Source organism: Neomonachus schauinslandi, chromosome 4 (genome assembly GCF_002201575.2).
Source record: "Neomonachus schauinslandi chromosome 4, ASM220157v2, whole genome shotgun sequence".
Classification (NCBI taxonomy): domain Eukaryota; kingdom Metazoa; phylum Chordata; class Mammalia; order Carnivora; family Phocidae; genus Neomonachus; species Neomonachus schauinslandi.
Genome location: NC_058406.1, coordinates 11134703 through 11155219, shown reverse-complemented (window position 1 = coordinate 11155219; position 20517 = coordinate 11134703).

Sequence of the window (20517 nt, the reverse complement as noted above, 5' to 3'; positions counted from 1 at the left end):
GCGTGGGGCTCAAACTCTCCACCCAGTGATCAGGCGTCTCATGCTCTACCTACTAAGCCTGCCAGGTGCCCCAAAATGGAAGTGGATATTATGTGGGTAATGGATTGCAAAAGGGCTGAGGGGGCTGGAGGAACAAATGGAAGAATGAGCCCAGAAGCCCACTCTCGTCACGATGCTAATGCACCACCCTTGGATCAGGTTTCCACCTTATTCCAGTGGATCGCTGCCCTGAAGCAGAGAACCACCTACCCCGTTGCCACAGAACCAACCGGTTTCAGCTTGAAGAAGTAGTCATGGGACTGACACCAAGAGGTATTTCAAGATTTCTTCAGGACTGAAATTCTTATTTATGTTTGTATCTGCCTCGGAGATACGCTCAGTAAGCGGTTGTTGGATTGGATTCCAGCCTTGGCTAATATGGTTGGTTGCCTCTTCCCACACCTGTTTTTTCTCCTCCTTTTCTCCCTTCCCAGTCCTACGCCTGTGAGTCAACATTCACCTCCCGGAATGCATCCCTCTCCAGTCCCCACTCGTCTCTGAGGTCTTAGAGCACTTTCTTCATTGTCACTCATTTTGGCCTTTTTTCTACACATACTCATGTGGTTCGTGCCTTATCTCCCTAACTAGACTGTCTGCTTCTAGAGGGCGGGAGCTCTTCCATGTCCAACTTTAGAGCTGGAAGGAATCTTGCTGTTTATCCCTTAGTACCTCCTCTGGCTAATGTCTGAATCACTTTATGACATCTCTGACAACTTCTGCTTTGGTCTCTTGAGGACCTCTAGTGCCGAGGCCTTCCTGACCTGAAGAAGTCTGGCTCAATGTAGGAATATAGGAAGATGCTGAATATGGGGCACCTGGATGGTTTGGTTGGCAGAGTGTGTGACTCTTGATCTCAGGGTTGTGAGTTCAAGCCCCACGTTGGGTGTGGAGCCTCCTTAAAATAAATAAATATTCTTTTAAAAAAAGATGTTAAATACAATGTTGTTGAATTCAAGCTACTTCTCCGTTGAGGCTGAGTCAGTCCTTGGCTGGGTGTGGGATGCAGAAGAGGGAGAACATTGAGGAATGAACAAAGTTTTGGCTAAAAATGTTGGGGAATGTTTCCAACAATCTTATGTCCAGGCTATAATTCATGTGCTGTGATTCAGCTCTTGCCCAGTGTTATTTAGGGTAAGTGAATTACAAAACATCAACTCAAATACCTCTTTTTTTTTTCTCCCTTAGGAGAAGCTCTGAGTGTAGTCATTCCGGATGATTTCAACTAGGGGCCAGACGGGCACCTTATCCATACAGCTAACACTTGGCAGGAGCTGTGCAGCTTACAAAGCTTTTTCCAAGACTTCAGCTCATTAGAACTTTTTTTTAAGTATTAAAAGTTTTATTTATTTAAGTAATCTCTACACCCAACGTGGGACTCAAATTCACGACCCTGAGATCAAGAGTCACACGCTCTTCAGACTGGGCCAGCCAGGTGCCCCTCTTTAGAACTTTTTGATGGAGGCAGCATTACCCTAACTTTATTTTTTTTATTTTTTTATTAAAAGATTTTATTTATTTATTTGAGAGAGAGAGAATGAGAGACAGAGAGCATGAGAGGGAGGAGGGTCAGAGGGAGAAGCAGATTCCCTGTCGAGCAGGGAGCCCGATGCGGGACTCGATCCCGGGACTCCAGGATCATGACCTGAGCTGAAGGCAGTCGCTTAACCAACTGAGCCACCCAGGCGCCCACCCTAACTTTATTTTTTTTTAAGATTTTTAAAAAATTTATTTGACAGAGAGACAGAGCACAAGCAGGGGAAACATCAGAGGGAGAGGGGGAAGCAGGCTCCCTGCTGACCCTGGGATCAGGACCTACGCTGAAGGCAGACGCTTATTGACTGAGCCACCCAGGCGCCCCATACCCTAACTTTATAAAGGAGGAAACAGAGACCTAAATTCAGTTCTGAGCGGGCAGAGCCGGTGCTCAAACCCTGGTCTTCACGGTCCAAAAATCTAATGCTTTGTTTTCACTAAGGTAGACTGTCATTCATCTGAAAAAAAACCCGACACTCTAAATAGAGTTCACTCTGTGTTGCAAAGGCTACATTTGGCCCTGGAGAAAGGATCAGGTTCAACGCCTAGGTATGGATGCAGATTTATCCAATGCCAGAAATCCCAAATAAATGGCAGGGGCCAGCCAAATACTTCTCTAGTCCTCCTCTCTCCAATCTCCCCCTCTGTCCACTTGAGAAGTAAACAAATTCTTCAAATTCCCGCTGCCCCAATTCTGTGAAGTGTTTACCTGTGTGCTAGGGTCGGCCTATGTGTCTGGCAGGGGCTGCTTCCTGGGTGTCATGATTTCGGGGGGGCCCCTGGACCTTGCTGCTGGCCTCCTCCCCCATCACACCCCACTCAATGGCTAGCTAGGCTGAAATGTCACTTGCTGGAGCTTCTTTCCTTTGGCTTGAAGTGTTAAATTCAGAAACACGTTGGGAGTGGTGTCATTTTTAACACCATTAGCAATCACGGATCTGGGTGAATGAGTTTCAGAGTCTTTCCTAAGAGTAGTAGGGTTTGTTTGGTTTTTTTTTTTCATGGAAAAATGAGACAAATCACATGAGTCATAAATATTAACTACAGAAAAGGAAGCCTACCGGACAGATCAGGAAAGAGGCCCAGAGCAGACCCACAGCATGATATGGGTGGCAGTGCCAACCGGCAAGAAGGGACTGGCGAGGGATCATCTGCAGCCCGTTTGGAAAGAAATGCAATGGAGCTTATCTCACTACACGCATACAAAAATCAATCCAGATATTAAGTATGAAAGCAAAACCTTAAAACTTTCAGAAAAATATGGGATGATTGTTATGAGCTTAGGGTAAAGAGGGTTTCTTTCTTTCTTTTTTTTTTTTTAAGACTTTATTTATTTATGGAGCACCTGGGTGGCTCAGTTGGTTAAGCATCTGTCTTCGGCTCAGGTCATGATCCCAAGGTGCTGGGATCGAGCCCCACATCAGGCTCCCTGCTCAGTGGGAAGCCTGCTTCTCCCTCTCCCTCTGCCTCTCCCTCTGCCTGTGCTCTCCTGCTCTCTATCAAATAAATAAATAAAATCTAAAAAAAATATATTTTATTTATTTATGAGAGAGAGAGATCATGAGTGAGAGAGCACATGCAGGGGAAGGGGCAGAGGGAGAAGCAGACTCCCTGCTGAGCAGGACCCCAGGATCATGACCTGAGCTGAAGGCAGACGCCTAACCAACTGAACCACCCTGGCACCCCAAAAGGGTTTCTTAAGATTAAAAAAAAAAAACAAATAACAAAACACAAACCATAAAGGAAGGGATACATTAGCTCCATCAAAACTAATCAAAAGCTATCTTAAAACAGAGAATCTCAACTCTGGCTATACATGAGAATAAGCTGAGGAGCTTTTATTTTTTTTTATTTTTATTTTTTAAAAGATTTTATTTTATTTATGAGAGAGAGAGAACATAAGAAGGGGCAGCTGCAGAGAGAGAGGGAGAAGCAGGCTCCCCATTGAGCAGGGAGCTTGATGCAGGCACTTAACTGACTGAGCCACCTAGGAACCCCAGCTCAGGAACTTTTTAAAAATCCTGGTACCCCATCCCCTTTGGGAGTAGGCCCTGTGTACAGTACCCCTAAGATTTGCAGGGCCTAGAACAAGAGTACCAGTGGGGGTGGGGGCGCCTGGCTGGCTCATTTGGTAGAACATATGACTCTTGATCTTGGAGTCATGAATTTGAGCCCCATGTTGGGTTTGAGTTTACTTAAAACAAAACAAAACAAAAAGAGCACCAGTAGAGATTCACATAACTAGGTCTAAAATACTTAACAACCACCAATCAAGCTAACAAACTGTTAAATAAAATATTTTTCTATGTTCCTATCTTGACAAATACACCATCATAACAATTTGGGTACCTGGATGGGCGCCTGGGTGGCTTAGTTGGTTAAGCTCAGTCGGCCTTTGGCTCAGGTTATGATCTCGGGGTTCTAGGATCCACTGAATGTCAGGCTTTCTCTGTCTCAAAAAAATTAATAAAATCTTAAAACAAAACAAAAAAAACAACAATTTGGGTACCTGGAGCAAGGTGAAGGAATGAGGCTATGCTTTGCAGGAGGAGTGGAAGGGGCACAGTCCTCTGGCTGTGTGGACTCATTACTGAGCAGGGTCTTCTAAAGCAGAACCCAGGGCAGGGGTCCCTCCGACCTTGGCCTTAAAGTGGGACTGCCTGAGCACCTATGCTTTTTGGGTAACTTTTCATTGATGTTCATACATACAGATGGACATTTATAGAAAAGTAGACAAATTACAGGTATACAGCTTGATGATTAATTAAGCGTCTGCCTTCGGCAATTAAAGATATATGTATTTATCATAAAAAACTTTTTTATTTTTATTTTTTTTAAGACTTTTTTTATTTATCTGAAGAGAGAGCACAAGTGGGGTGAGGGTCAGAGGCAGAAGCAGACTCCCTGCTGAGCAGGGAGCCCGATGTGGGACTCAATCCCGGGACCCCAGGATCACGACCTGAGCTGAAGACAGACACTTAACGACTGAGCCACCCAGGCACCCCCATAAAAAACTTTTTTAAAGTAATCTCTGTACCCAACGTGGGGCTCGAACTCAAAACCCTGAGATCAAGAGTCTCATACTCTACTGACTCAGACAGCCAGGTACCCTTATAAAAAAATTTTATTTTTTTATTTTTATTTTTTAAAGATTTTATTTATTTATTTGACAGAGAGAGACACAGCGACAGAGGGAACACAAGCAGGGGGAGTGGGGGAGGGAGAAGCAGGCTTCCTGCGGAGCAGGGAGCCCGATGCGGGGCTCCATCCCAGGACCCTGGGATCAAGCCCCATGTCGGGCTTGCTCTCCTTCTGCCTGCCACTCCCCTTGTGCTCACTCTCTCTGTCAAATAAATAAATAAAATCTTATTATTCATTTGACAGAGAGAGAGAGTGAGAGAGAGAGAGCACAAGCAGTGGGAACAGGCTTAACCAACTGAGCCACCCAGGCACCCCTAAATAAAATCTTTTAAAAAATTTTTTTTAAGGGAAATAGTAATAAAAAGAAAGGACTGTTAAACACAGAATTTAGGAAAGTGGTTTCCTCTGGTGTGGACCCAGGGTATGGGACAGAGAGAGACACATAATCAGTAATGTTGTAATTCCTAAATTGGGCAGCAAGTTCTCAGTTTATTATGCCTTCTAACTTAAATATGTCACATATATTCTTTTGTACATCGTAAAGTCAACTCAAGGTCCTGTCATCTAGGGGCATTCAGCTTAAAGACAAATTAATCCTGCATACTTCAAATCCTTCTAGGAGAATTACTACAACTGATTATCTTGGCTCATCCGAAAAACAAAACAGAACTTTCTATGAAGAAAGGAAAAAGGTACATGTATAATAAATTTTAAAACAATTCAATGTAGGGGCGCCTGAGCTGCTCAGTCAGTTAGGCATCTGACTCTTGATTTTGGCTCGGGTCATGATCTCAGGGTCACAAGATGGAGACCCACATCAGGCTCCTCGCTCAGCGGGGAGTCTGCTTGAGATTCTCTCTCCATCTCCCTCTGCCCCTCCCCCACCCTGCTCGCTCTCGCTCTCCCTAAAATAAATAAATAAATCTTTTAAAACACCCAATTCAATGGATGCCTGGGTGGCTCAGTTGGTTAAGTGTCTGCCTTCGGCTCAGGTCATGATCCCAGGGTCCTGGGATTGAGTCCCACATCAGGCTCCCCGCATAGTGGGGAGTCTGCTTCTCCCTCTGCCCCTCCCCCCATTCACGCTCTCTCTCTCTCTCTCACACAAAAATAAATAAAATCTTTAAACAAATAAAAATTAAAAAAACAATTCAATGTAGGGGCGCCTGGGTGGCTCAGTTGGTTAAGCGACTGCCTTCGGCTCAGGTCACGATGCTGGAGTCCCGGGATCGAGTCCCACATCGGGCTCCCTGCTCAGCGGGGAGTCTGCTTCTCCCTCTGACCCTCCTCCCTCTCATGCTCTCTGTCTTTCATTCTCTCTCTCTCAAATAAATAAATAAAATCTTTAAAAAAAAAACAATTCAATGTAAAAAGGTTAATTTTTTTTTAAAGATTTTTTTTTTTATTTATTCATTTGAGACAGAGAGATACAGAGAGAGAGACCATGAGCAGGGGGAGTTGCAGAGGGAGAGGGAGAAGCAGGCTCTCCGCCGAGCAGGGAGCCAGATATGGGACTTGATCCCAGGACCCTGGGATCATGACCTGAGCCGAAGGCAGACGCTTAACCATCTGAGCCACCCAGGCGCCCCTAAAAAGGTTAATTTATATCTTTAAAAAGAACTGATTACAAATAAAATGCATAAAACAAAATTTAAGCACTATATAAATCCAAAGCACATGAAGTGAAATCTCCCTAAAATGCTCCAACCTGCAGAGCCACACCCTCAACAGTGTGGTGTGTATTCCTCAACCTTTTCTATATGTAGTAACATGATTATTGACTTTTGCAAAAATGAGATCATTCTAGATAAATCCTTCTGAACCTTGCTTTTTCACCTAGCGATGGTCTCTTGAGCAGATTTTCCCCTCCTAATGCCATCCTTCAGAGAGAAAGAACAGTTGGAGTTGGAGAACACCTTCCCCTTCCTCCCCACACACTCATCTCTGAAAATCCAGCCCGAGTATCACCTCCGTGAATCCATAGGACGCCAGGGTCAGGGGGACCCCAGTGATCTGCCAGTCTGCCCCTCCCCCATGTTACCAATGGGGAAACTGAGCCATGGGGAAGAGTGGCATTTGGCCCAAGGTTACTCGGCAGATAGCAGCTGAGCGGGGACCAGAGCCCTGGCGCAGGGCTCTGCGCTTCCATCATACAAGCTGCCTCCCTGGGAACCATCACGTACTATTTCTTATCACGAAATCCCATTGTGTCTGTGGATGCACCTGACCTCACATAAACGAGGATACCATACATCCACTCATTGAACAAACATTTATGCAGCACCTACCATGTGCCAGACAGCGGTGATGTGGACTCCCGACTTGTGGCACTTATATTTTATTTTATTTTATTTTATTTTATTTTTTAATTTATTTGAGACAGAACGAGAGAGAGAGAGAGCAGGAGAGGGGGGAGGGTCAGAGGGAGAAGCAGACTCCCTGCCGAGCAGGGAGCCCGACGCGGGACTCGATCCAGGGACTCGAGGATCATGACCTGAGCCGAAGGCAGTCGCTCAACCAACTGAGCCACCCAGGCGCCCCGGCACTTATATTTTAAAGGGGACATTCAGCCAATAAAGAGACAAGACGTTTTCTGGCAGGGATAAATGCAGAGGTGAAAACAAAGCAGGTGTGTGACGTGACAGAGAAAGACATGGGCAGACAGGAGTCGGCACCAACCAGCAGCGTGCAGCACAGACCGGCGCGAGAGAAGACATCTACCCGGCAACTTTAAATCTGTGTCCCCTTACCAGGCCATGAATATTTTTATAATTCCCGTCACCTTCTAATTTTTTAAAACTTTTTTTAAAAGATTTTATTTATTTATTTGAGAGAGAGAGAGGGAATGAGAGAGAGAACACGAGGTGGGGGAGGGTCAGAGGGAGAAGCAGACTCCCTGCTGAGCAGGGACCCCGGGACCCCCCCCCCCCCCGCCCCCCGCGATGTGGGGCTCGATCCCGGGACTCCAGGATCATGACCTGAGCCGAAGGCAGTCGCTTAACCAACTGAGCCACCCAGGCGCCCCTCCTGTCACCTTCTAATTAGCATAATCACATTGTGATTGGTGTGTGTCTTAAAAGGGTCAATTTGCTTAATGGAAACATTTAAAATGTACTGTAATTTCAGGGAAGCCTGGGTGGCTCAGTCGTTAAGCGTCTGCCTTCGGCTCAGGTCATGATCCCAGGGTCCTGGGATCAAGCCCTGCATCGGGCTCCCTGCTCCGCGGAAAGCCTGCTTCTCCCTCTCCCACTCCCCCTGCTTGTATTCCCTCTCTCGCTGTGTCTCTCTCTGTCAAATAAATAAATAAAATCTTAAAAAAAAATATATATATATATATATATATGGGGCGCCTGGGTGGCTCAGTCGGTTAAGCGACTGCCTTCTGCTCAGGTCGTGATCCTGGAGTCCCGGGATCGAGTCCCGCATCGGGATCCCTGCTCGGCAGGGAGTCTGCTTCTCCCTCTGACCCTCCTCCCTCTCATGCTCTCTGTCTCTCATTCTCTCTCTCTCAAATAAATAAATAAAATCTTAAAAAAAAAAAATATATATATATATATATATATGGGGCGCCTGGGTGGCTCAGTCGGTTAAGCGACTGCCTTCCGCTCAGGTCGTGATCCTGGAGTCCCGGGATCGAGTCCCGCGTCGGGCTCCCTGCTCAGCGGGGAGTCTGCTTCTCCCTCTGCCCCTCCCCCCTCTCGTGCTCTCTCTATCTCATTCTCTCTCTCAAATAAATAAATAAACCTTTAAAAAAAAAAGTACTGTAATTTCTGTAAAGCTATTTTAGCGTTTCTTCATTTGGTAGTATACTGGGAGCACCCCCCTCCGCCCCGAAATGGAAGCTTCCCAGGGTTCTCTTAGTCTCTGCGGACCCTAACTTGGAGGTGCCTGTGTCTTCTGGACTTGCGTAATTATACATTGTCAGTTCCTTGAAGGCGGGAGGAAGTCCTAATATTCCTCCGATCGGTATCAAAGAGAAGTTCCCCACAGTGACCTCCAGCCTGTGTGGCTTAATGAGGCAGATAAATCACCCAACAGGCAGAGCTAGACTTGGGACTCATTTCCCCACGATGCTCAGAGAACATACCCGGCTGTTTGCTTACCCAGTCCCGAGTGGAGCCCATGAGGTCGGAGCCGAGGAGAGAGACCCCAGCTTCTAGAGACAAGCTCATGGTATCAGCAGGGTCTGACCTGCCCCTAAGGAGACAGCATAGATCAGAGGCATTTGGTCTCTGAAGCAGACCGCCTACTTCCCGCTGCTGGTCCCCCTTGTCAGACACTGTTTCCCCTGCTCATGTGGCGTGTGGGAGAAGAAAACCCAAAATAGGCTTGGCCAGGCACAGCAGCACCCGGACTGTGAGCCAGGGAGGCACCTGTGGCCAGCTGCTCTGGGTTATAAGCCAGCTAGCCTACACATCGCCCTCTTATTTGTCCTTTGTTTTCAGTTCCACAAACACATGTTGTTCTTAGTTGGCCTGGGTTGCTGCAACAAAATACCATACACTGGATGGCTTCTAAGCAACAGGAATTTATTTTCTCCTAGTCCCGGACACTGGGAAGTCTGAGACCAAGGCACCAGCAGATTCAGTGTCTGCTGAGGACCCGCTTCCTAGTTCAGAGACAAGCATTTATTATTTATTTTTTTATTTTTTTGCTATATCCTCACATGGACGAAGGGGTGAGGAATCTCTCTGGGGCCTCTTCTTAGACGGGCACATATCCCATCAGAAGGGCTCTGCCCTTGAGATCTGATCACCTCTAAAATGCCCCATCTCGGGGCGCCTGGGTGGCTCAGTCGTTAAGTGTCTGCCTTCGGCTCAGGTCGTGATCCCGGGGTCCTGGGATCGAGCCCCGCGCCGGGCTCCCTGCTCCGCGGGAAGCCTGCTTCTCCCTCTCACACTCCCCTTGCTTGTGTTCCCTCTCTCGCTGCCTCTCTCTCTGTCAAATAAATAAATAAAATCTTTAAAAAAATAAAATAAATAAAATAAAATGCCCCATCTCCACACGCCATCACACTGGAGGTTGGGATTTCAACACATAAATTTGGTGGGGGTGGAGGGGAGACATAAATATTTAGTCCACTGCAATGTCCATTGTAAAAAATCAAAACAATATATAAAGTGGTCAGGGTACCTGGGTGTTTCAGTTGGTTAAGCATCTGCCTTTGGCTCAGGTCATGATACCAGGGTCCTGAGATCGAGTCCTGCATCGGGCTCCCTGCTCAGCGGGGAGCCTGCCTCTCCCTCTCCCTTTGCTGCTCCCCATCACTCGCACTCTCTCTCACTATCTCCCCCTCTCTCAAATAAATGAATAAAATCTTAAAAAAAAAATAAAGTAGGCAAATGATAATCTCCAATTTTTTGCTATGACAAATAATGCTGGAATAAATGTCCTTATATAGCCATCCATCTATACATACATACATAATAGAAAGGAGTGTGGATGATTCTTTAAGGTTTTTTTTTTTGAGAGAGAGAGAGAGAGATGGTGCACAAGTGCATGGGGAGGGGCAGAGGGAGAGGGAGAGAGAGAATCCTAAGCAGGTTCCATGCTCAGCAGAGCCCAACGAAGTGGTGGATCCTATGACCCTGAGATCATGACCTGAGCTGAAACCAAGAGTCAGATGCTTAACAGACTGAGCCACCCAACAGACTGAGGCATCCCAAGATTTGATTTGATTTATTTTTTAAAGATTTTTTATTTAGGGGCACCTGGGTGGCTCAGTCGTTAAGCGTCTGCCTTCGGCTCAGGTCATGATCCCGGGGTCCTGGGATCGAGCCCCGCATCGGGCTCCCTGTTCCGCGGGAAGCCTGCCTCTCCCTCTCCCATTCCCCCTGCTTGTGTTCCCTCTCTCGCTGTGTCCCTCTCTGTCAAATAAATAAATAAAATCTTTAAAAAAAAAAAGATTTTTTATTTATTTATTTGAGAGAGAGAGAGAGAACACAAGCAGGGGGAGAAGCAGAGGGAGAAGCAGACTCCCTGCTGAGCCGGGAGCCCAACGTGGGGCTTGATCCCAAGACCCTGGGGTCATGACCCTAGCCAAAGGCAGAGCCACCCAGGTGCCCCCAGACTTTATTTTTAAGCAATCTCTACACCCAACATGGGCCTCGAACCCACAACTCCAAGATCAAGAGTTGTATGCTCCACCGACTGAGCCAGCCAGGTGCCCCCTGGATGATTATTCTTTTAAAAAACACTTTTTTATTATTATTACTAAAGAAATTCATGCTCATATAAAAGAAAAAAGAATGAAACAATGGAAAATGAAAATCAGCCACACATAAGCCCCAGTCCCAAACCCCGAGATAATTAATATGTGGCCTTACAGATTTTTCTCTACTTGCATTCAAACATCTTCTAAACGAAAATGGAGTTGTTCCATGCCTACCGTTCTGCAATTTGCTTTTTTACTTGCTATCTCAAAATGTTTTGGTTCATTCATACAACCAATATTTATTGAGCTCCTACTGTGTGCCCAGAAGTTAGGGACCCAGCAACGTCCTTGCCCTCAACGAATTTACATTCTAGTGGAGGGACAGACATAGAGAAGAAACAAATACATGACAAGGAGGGATGAAACCCAAGAAAGAAACGGCAGGTGAGAAAAGCTAACAGGAAGGTAGTTTGTATGGTTTTATGTCACTTTTTAGCAACTCTACAGTGTGCAGTGGCAAGTTTCCCACCTTTCTGTTATAAACAATGCTGCAAAGGACATCTTTGTGACATACATTTGCACATCTAGAGAAGCAGATCTTTTTCTCTCTAGGGCTGGCAACTGTCACTTAGCCATGGCTGAAAGGGGGCTCCGGTGGGAGACAGAGGGAAGGAGCGGAGCTACGGTGAAGGGGAACCAGCACTGGGTTTGGAGTCAGACTGGAGAACAAAGCACAACTCGGCCATCTGCCTGCCCTCTCTACCTCCCCATGTGCAAAACGGGGACAGGCTTCTAATCTCACAGGGTTATCACAAGGATTATTTGACATCAGTATTCCCCACGTTCTTCCTGGAAGAGGCATAAGCATGTTTTTCTTACATCCATTGACTCATCAAACAGCTATCAGAGATCCATTAAAACACATTCAATGGAGGGGGGGTGCCTGGGTGGCTCAGTCAGTTAAGCGTCTGTCTTCGGCCCAGGTCATGATCCGAGGGTCCTGGGATCGAGCCCCGCATTGGGCTCCCTGCTCATAGAGGAGCCTGCTTCTCCCTCTCCTCCCCACTCGATCGTGATCTATGTAGCTATCTCTGTCTCTCTCTCTCAAATAAATAAATAAAATCTTAAAAAAATAATAAAAATAAAGTGGAAAATTAAGTGGCAGATGGAGTTAACTATTTGTTCACCTCTCAATTAGATATTGGAGAGGGAGTGACCTAAAACATTCTTCTGGGTTGAATCTGGTCTTGTTGTCTAGAATACCAATTTTAGGGTACTCATCCTTTCAGGGAGAGAACTCATAAGACCAGATCATTTCCTTGATGTGTTTCTCAAACCAGGTGTGGGAACCTAGGTTGCCTTAAGATCTTGAGCTGTCCAGTCTGGGAAGGGCTGGAGAGGTCTTCATTCCAGTTCAGCTGCTGTCCTGCCCACCCCTGCCCCACCCCCACGTCCCCGGTGAGGCCCCGAGAAGGGTGATTTGCTCAGTTACATGCCCACCTTCTGGTGGCCCCAGTCCTGGCTCTCAGCCAGTCCTTCCCTGTCTCAAAGTTTGGTCTACTGTTTTTTTTCTATGGATTCAGCTCATCTTTTTAGAAAAAACGATTTTTAAAATATCGGTTTATTATAAAAGAAGTATGTGCTTATTGGAAAGAATTCAAACGACATAAAAATTGCCCCAACAACTCTGCTCTTAGGTATCCACCCAAGAGAAAGGAAAACATAGGTCACACCTTGTACATGAATGTCCACAGCAGTACTATTCGGAATAGCCAAAAATGGAAATAACCCGAGTGTCTGCCGCTGATGGATGGAGAAACAAAATGGTGTGTTCATACAATGGAATATTTGACAATACAAAAGGACAAAGTACCGATACACACTACTGCACGGATATGCCTTGAAAACATGCTGAGTGCAAGAAGCCCGCCATGAAAGACCATGTATGATTCCATTTATAGAAATGTACAGATTAGGCAAACCCAACGAAACAGAAAGTAGATTAGTGGTTGCCAGGGGCTGTGGCGGGGGGGAAATGGGAAGTGACTGCTCCGGGGTGTAGGGTTTCCTTTTGGGGGGGTGTTGGGTTTCCGTTTGGGGTGATTAAGATGTTCTGAAATTAGACAGTGGTCATGGCTCTACAATTCTGTGAATTCACCAAAAACTACTTGTGAAAAAAACCCTTTAAAAGGGTGAATGTTGTGGTATGTGAATTATATCTCAATAAAGCTGTTCTTAAAAAAAAAAAAAAAGGGAGAAGGAAGAAAGTAAACCTTTAAGTCACTCTGCCCCAAATGGCTCAATCATTCACGCTATCGGTACTCACGGAGGACCTGTTCTGAGCAGCCTGTGGGCTGAGGACTCGACATGAAGCCAACCTCATCCTAAGAGCAATGGCCACCCCAATTTCCAGAGCCCCACAACCAGTCCCTACAAGGCTGCATAGTTTTCACCACTGACCTCAGACCTTCACCTCCTCCCTCGTCCTCTGGGACCCCAGCTCCGGCCATCCAGGGAGCCCAGCCCTGCTCCCTGCCCCCATCCCCTGCGCCCTCCTCCTCCCTGCCCTCCCTCCCCCGTCGCCAGCCACCTCCACAAACCTCCCCATCCTCACGCCAGCTTCACCTGACAAAACCCCAGCACGGGTCAAACCAACTCTCTGCCTACTCTGGACCTCCACCCGGGCAGCTGCATGTGGCCTGAGAAAGCGGTCTGGCTTTAGACTCATGACATGAGTCCCCAGTGGGCCCTTCGTGCCGCCGGACACCAGGTCATTCACTCCCCATGACTGTTGCACAGCCTCTCTGTAAAATGGGGACAGTGATGGGTCTGCCTCCCAGGGCTGTTGGCTGCATGAGCATCTGGCAGGTGGCAAGGCACTCAGTCGGGGACGGCCCCTGGGCTTACTGTCTCTGGTCTGCAGTCCAGGGGTCCCTGGTGACCCAGTCTCTGAGGTGGGCAGCCATGGGTCCTTTGCCATGTCCCATCATCCTTCTGGAGAGAGGAAGGGGGCAGGGAAATGCATGGCCAAGCCCAGCAGGAGAGAGAAGGTCACAACTTCCTGCCAGCAGCAACGTCCCACATGATGTGTCAAGCCTGAGTCACACCACGGGGCCAAGATGGAAACTTACCAGGGCCTCAGAAAGGGTGTGTGGAGGAGTTGGGGGTGCAGACAGCCAGCACCCCAGTCTGGAGAGAGGAGGATGGCTGCCCCAGGAATCTGGGCTGCACCTCCCTCCAGGGAGCTGGATCGAAGCCCAGAGGGAGGAGGAAGTGTGAACATGGCTCCCCACTGACTCACTTCACCCATCTGGGGCAAGTCGATTCTCACCCTTGCCGGAAGCCTGCTTGCCTCCCACCCAGGGGAGCTTCTCTCTGGGTCTGGGTCAGCCCATTCGAAACGCTGACCCCAGTCCGCCAGCACTCTTCATCCTCTACCTAGGTGTGGAGGTGTTGAGATGTTTGCAGGTGCCTGCCCGGGTCTGAAAGGAGGTCTTTGCAGGCAACAGAGGCAGGGGGAGCTGTGGTGGGAAAAGCCTGCTCTAGAAGTCGGGACACCTGGGTCTCTGCCGTTAACCAGCTGTGTGGGCCTGGCAGGTCTCACAGCCTCTCGGGCTCCAGTCTCCACTTCTTTGAGAATGGGAAGCTCGACTCCGCCCTTGGCTCTGGAATTCTCTGGAATTCTCTGGAATTCTGCTGAGGCTCAGGCTTCCTCCGTCCTCAGGGGAAAATGTCCCACCGTTTCCACCAGCCCAAGAGGCCCTTGCTGATTTGGTCCCGCCACTGGGGACCTCCTTCTCCCTTTTCCCATACCCCCGGCAACATTCAGCTGCGCCTAGCGAAGAGAGCAAGCCCCGGAAGGCTCTCGGCCCCGCACCTGGGCTGGCTGATGCCTACTCAGCCTTTGGGATTTTGTGAATGAATGAATGAACTAATGAATGAAGTGGAGGCTCCAGGCAGGTGGAGCCATGGTTTGCCTCCTCTGCCTGGGGCCTGTGTGAAGCCGCCCCGGAGCATGGCCCTGCCGAGAAGGGGGTGCCGGTCAGAGGGGGTGCAGATTTTCAAGGGAGGTTCCAGCTGGGTTCTGGCCTTGGTACAGCCCCAGGCAGCCTGGCCCATGACTCACAGGCCCCAGTGTTTTCTCAACCCTCCCCGGCCTTCTTTCTGATCAGGCCTTTCGGGCTAGTACCCCCTCGGCTTCTCTCCCCCACGGACCCGTGACACCCACTCACTTTAAAGGACCAGCTCAAGAGTCCTTGGTTGTTTTGTGTTTTCTTGAGGAACCCTTGCTTTGTTCACAGAAAGGACAACATTTGCAGCCACGCTGGCTAAAGGTCACCCTGATTTTCTGGGACCCCCTCACCCCCCACCCTCTCTTTGACATCTGTCTCCCAGTTGTTGGGGCGGAGGGGAGCCCCAGCACTTTCCCCACCCTACCCTTAGCACTCAGGCTCCGGAGGCCACCTGGGTAGGAGAATGCCAGCTCCAACACACTTGTTTACACTGCCTGCCCGGTCCTAGCCATCTGGGGCCACCTGTGGGGGAGGGCAGGGTATGCTCCAGTCCTGAGAACAACTGGGAATCCACACAAACCAGGTTGCGCCCCCCACCTCCCCTTCTCTGCCCTGTCCTCCATCAGTGAACGCCCTCCTCCGGCTTAGCACATGCCTGATCGCAGAGTATCTGACGGCCTTTCCTGTCCATTTTATCCATGATAGGCAGTGTCCCCCTGCCTCCCCCGGAACTCACAGGCTTTCCCCCCTTTGTTCACTTACTTTTTCTCAGTAGGAACTTTTAATCTGGGAACAGTGTCAGATATACAGAAATGCTGCTAAGATCATACAGAATTTCCTTACACCCTTCACCAGGTTCCCTTTGGTTAACATCTTACAAAAACCACGGCACGTTTGCTAAAGGCACTGGGAAGATGCTATTCACTGAACTCCAGACTCCATTCCATTTCACCAGTGTTTCCACTAATGTCCTGTTTCCATCCTGGCATCCCATCCTGGGAACCCCACTGTATGTAGTCACGTGCTATTTAATTCCCTTAAATGTGATGATGAAGGTAGAGTTATCTCCATCCAACAGATGAAAGATGAGATGGGGGCACCCCTGGGTGGCTCAGTCGGTTAATCGTCCGACTCTTGATTTCGGCTCAGGTCATGATCTCAGCGTGGTGGGATCGAGCCCAGCATGGGGCTCCGTGCTCAGCATGGAGTCTGCTTGTCTTTCTCCCTCTGCTCCTCCCCTCCTCCCGTGCTCTCTCTCTCAAATAAATAAACAAGCAACAAAACCAAATCTACAACACAGTATTATTAAAAAAAAAAAAAAAAGGAAGAAGAAGAGACTGGGGGAGGTGAGTGGCAGGCAGGGATTTAGAGCCAGAAGCCGCCGGCCGTGTGGCCAACCGTAGGCCCCTTGTCTGGAGGATGGGTAGTTACTTGGAGGCAGGAGTGAAGACAGAATGAGATCACGTCTGCAGGCGTCTTCCTGCCCACGAGATGGGAGCTGTTGTTATTATGACTGTCAGCACCATCATTATGAAGGAGCCCAGATCTCCTCAAGACTCCAGGTTCTTTGTTAAGGATTATGTTTAGCTGAGCTCCTGCCACTCACCCTCTGGACACCTTTACTGGGGAAGAAGTCAGGCCTTCCAGACCTTGCTTTGACTCCGCCCTCAAGATGGACAGAAATCCTAGGGTGCAGTCCCCCTGTGGCCACTGGCTGTGTGTCCTTGGCAAGGTCATGGCACCCCCCTGGGTCTCCGTTTCCTCGCCTGTAAGATGGGGACTGCAGAGGTGTTGGGAGGACGCTGTGGGACCGTGCCCAGGCAGCTGGTCATTCTCGAAGACCTCTGGCCCCGGAGGGTGAGGGGCAGGCAGGTCACAGCCTGGGGCTCCCAGACAGGCAGGCCTGGTTCTGGTTCAAGTCCACCTCTGTCTAGGTGCAGCCCCCAGGCAGTCTACATGACCCTGCAGAACTCCGGCTTCCTGTCAGGGATAATTAATCATCCCAACCTCTCCAGCCTCACCCCAAGCAAACACTCAGGAAATAAGTCAGCTTCAACTCTGTCCTTCCTTACCCTCTGGTCTAAAGAGGTTGGGTCTCAAGGTCAAGTAGCTGGTTAGAGGCTTAGCCAGAGAGAGAGAGTGCAGGTCTTGCTAAGACCTTGTCCCATCCACCTGAGCAAAGCCCCCCTCCCGGACTCACTCGGACACCGGAGACTGCTCCTGGGTGGGGGGCCAACTGCCTGCTGCGTCTGAAGACGCTGAATAGAGGTGCCCTGCCAGCTCCCCCAGCCCACCCAGCCAAACATGCCATCTGGAAACACCCGACAAAGGAAGTGCTACAGATAATTTTCTAAAAACGGTAAAATCGTGATTCCTATGCCGATACAAAATGAACGGGGGTCAGATGTAGTAACTGGCTCAAAGAGACAACAGAACAGTCACATTTATAGGCCAGGAATATAGAAATAAATGTGCCCATGGAGGCAAAACCGGTTTTCCACAAGGGGGTGAAGGGGCCTCTCTACCAGACAAGACAGAATTGGTCAGTTGCCTACAATTTACAGTTGTAAAAGAATAATGAAGGGCTGGGGGCGCCTGGCTGGCTCCACTGGGAGAGCATGCCACTCTCGGGGGTTGTGAGTTCGAGCCCCACATTGAGCGTGGAGCCTCCTTCAAATTAAAAAAAAAAAAAAAAGAAAGAAAGGCTAGAATCTGATACCCCGGAAGGGTGTGCTGGGTGCAGACATAGTTTTCCACTGAAGTGCATGTTTTTTTCTGCAGAAGGAAGGCCGTGAACAGGGTACACTCCGTGGTCTCTAATCTGATGATCACTCATGAGATGAGTATGATTCACACACTATGAATGCAAGGTCCTTTCTGAATGAGTTGGGGACATTACTTCTCACTTGTGAGCGAGAGGCCTGCAGCCTAAGAGATGAGGGGCCCAAAACGTTTATGGGTTTTTTTTTTCCAGCTTTTTTTTTTTTTTTTTAAGTATAGTTGACATACAGTTTTTCAGCTGGATTTTGGCATCTGTGTTACATAATGGATTCTGGAACATTCTAGACAGCGGGTGTTTGTGATGTGGGTCTGTAGCATTGGCCTGTAGTTTACCCTGGACCTGGTTTGGTACTGACTCTGCTGTGCAGCTCTGGGCAGTTACACCATCTCTCTGATATGCCGCTTCCTTGTCTTTGAACTGAGATATTAATAGTACCTACTTCATAGATTGTTATTTTTCTTCAATGAGTAACCATTCACCTTATGAGAACTTTTAAATTATTATTATTATTATTATTGTTATTATTATCTTAAGTAGGCTCCACACCCAAAATGGGGCTCGAACTCAAGACGCTGAGATCAAGAGTTGCATGCTCAGGGGCCTCTGCTTCTCCCTCTCCCTCTGCCTGCTGCCCCCCTCCCCCCGCTTGTGCGCTCTCTCTCTGGCAAATAAATAAAATCTTAAAAAAAAAAAAAAAGGGGGCACCTGGGTGGCTCAGTCGTTAAGCGTCTGCCTTCAGTTCAGGTCATGATCCTGGGGTCCTGGGATCGAGCCCCGCATCGGGCTCCTTGCTCAGCGGGAAGCCTGCTTCTCCCTCTCCCCCCTCCCCCCCGCTTGTGTTCCCTCTCTCGCTGTCTCTCTCTCTGTCAAAAAACAAATAAAATCTTAAAAAAAAAAAAAAAAAGGTTGCACCCTCTACTGACTGAGCCAGCCAGATACCCCTGAGAACTGTGTTTTATTCTATTTTTTAAAAGATGTATTTATCAATTTGAGGGAGAGAGAGAGAGAGAGAGAGAGAGAGCGCGCGGGAATGTCCGCACACACGTGAGTGCTGGGGCGCAGAAGGAATCTTCAAGCCGACTCCTGGCTGAGCACGGAGCCCAATGAGGGGCTCGATTCTACGACCCATGAGATCACGACCTGAGCTGAAACCGAGCAGGACAGGCAGGGATTATTCCCATCTTGCGTCTGGAGAGGCTGAGGACCCCGTTAGGGGCCTGAGAACCTCGATGCCCCAGTTCGCTAGCCCATGCTGCCCTCTAGTGGCTGGGCACAGCACCTGGTTTCAGGAAGTCCCCGTGGAGGAGTGGCATCCCTCTGGATTTGCAGAAAGCTATGGCCAGCCTTCCTGGGCACCCCCATCGGGAGGATGATCTCTCAGGATTCCTATAACCTTTTATCACTTTATCAGCCCCTCTCCCTCTCTCTGAGCATTAAATATACTTACATATATATTTAATGGTAAAATATACGTAACAGTAAACAAATCCTAACCATTTGAACGTGTGTCCAGTTCAGTGGCTTTTTTTAAAACCACCGTCACACTGTTGTTCAACCACCTCCTCCAGTCATTTCCAGAACATATTGCCTTGCAAACTGAAAGTCTCTGCTTGTCAAACGACTCCCCATCCCCCCTCCCTCCAGCCCCTAACCAACCACCCTTCTACTTTCTGCCTCTGTGAATTGGGCTATGCCAAGTACCTCACAGAAGTGCAATCCTGCAGTATTTGTCTTTTTGTGACTGGCTCATTTCACATTGCAGAAGGCTCCCCAGAAGTGCCCCTTACGGAGTGATTTCGAAACACGCGGCCTGGAAGACAAAAGCATCTCCAGAATTTCATCCAGATACCATCCCTCCAAACACAACCAACCAGAAATAGGCTGGAACACGAGGAATCCCGGCACAAGGTTATGTATCCATGATAGGAAAAACCAAACCAAACCGAATGTGGTGACTAAGAGAGCAAAGTGGCCCCTGGCAGCCGGGAGCCGGCCGGGCTGAGTGGCTCTGGGCCAATGGCAAAAATGGCCAGCATCCTCCACCGTGAGCCACTGTCACCTGACTACCAATCCCTGCTGTCGCGCCACCTCCTGGATAGAAATGCGTCGTGCCCCTCAGTCTGTCATCCCTGCTTCCTTACAGCACACGGGGGGCAAACCCTCACCTCCCTAAATACTTCCCCAAATCCCTCAATACCAGCTGGAATCCTAGAGTCCTGGGAGTCTCTCCTAACGCCCGAGTACTGAGATGCCCCCACGGTTCCCCGCGCCACGTGGCTTCTTGTGCTGCAGCAGGCATGGGAAACCCAGCTGTCACTGCGGGCATGTCCCCAGCGGTCTCTGACGGGCATCACAGGACCAGCGAGGAACACTAAGAGCTACCAGCCAGCCCTGGGAGAGAACCCTCACCAGCCAGGTATTTCTTTCGTTCGGCCACAGCAACCCTCTGTGGTAGAGGTCAGCATTGTTCCCATTTTATAAATGAGGAAAATCAAGGCTCAGGACTGATCACTTGTCCACACTGCTAAGAGTGGACAAGAGCCAGGTCTGAGCACCCCCAAGGCCAGCGCTCCTTCCTCCACGCACCCTTCTCTCCCAGCTGTCTGCGTGAGCGTGGAGGGTGACCTGTTCATGTGCAGACAGCCCACCCCGAGGGCAGGTGTTGACTCTGCGGAAGGATCTGCTGGCCCCAGAGGGCCTCCCACAGCAGAGGCTCCGCTCTGGGCACCCCACAGCCACCCTTGCTGCTGGTGGCCTGTGTCCAGGAACGGCGCGCCAGCATGCCTGGGGGTCGGCTGCGTCACTGGACATGAGTTCCTCCATCTGCTGAGCGGAGCCCCAGTTTGGGGGAAGGA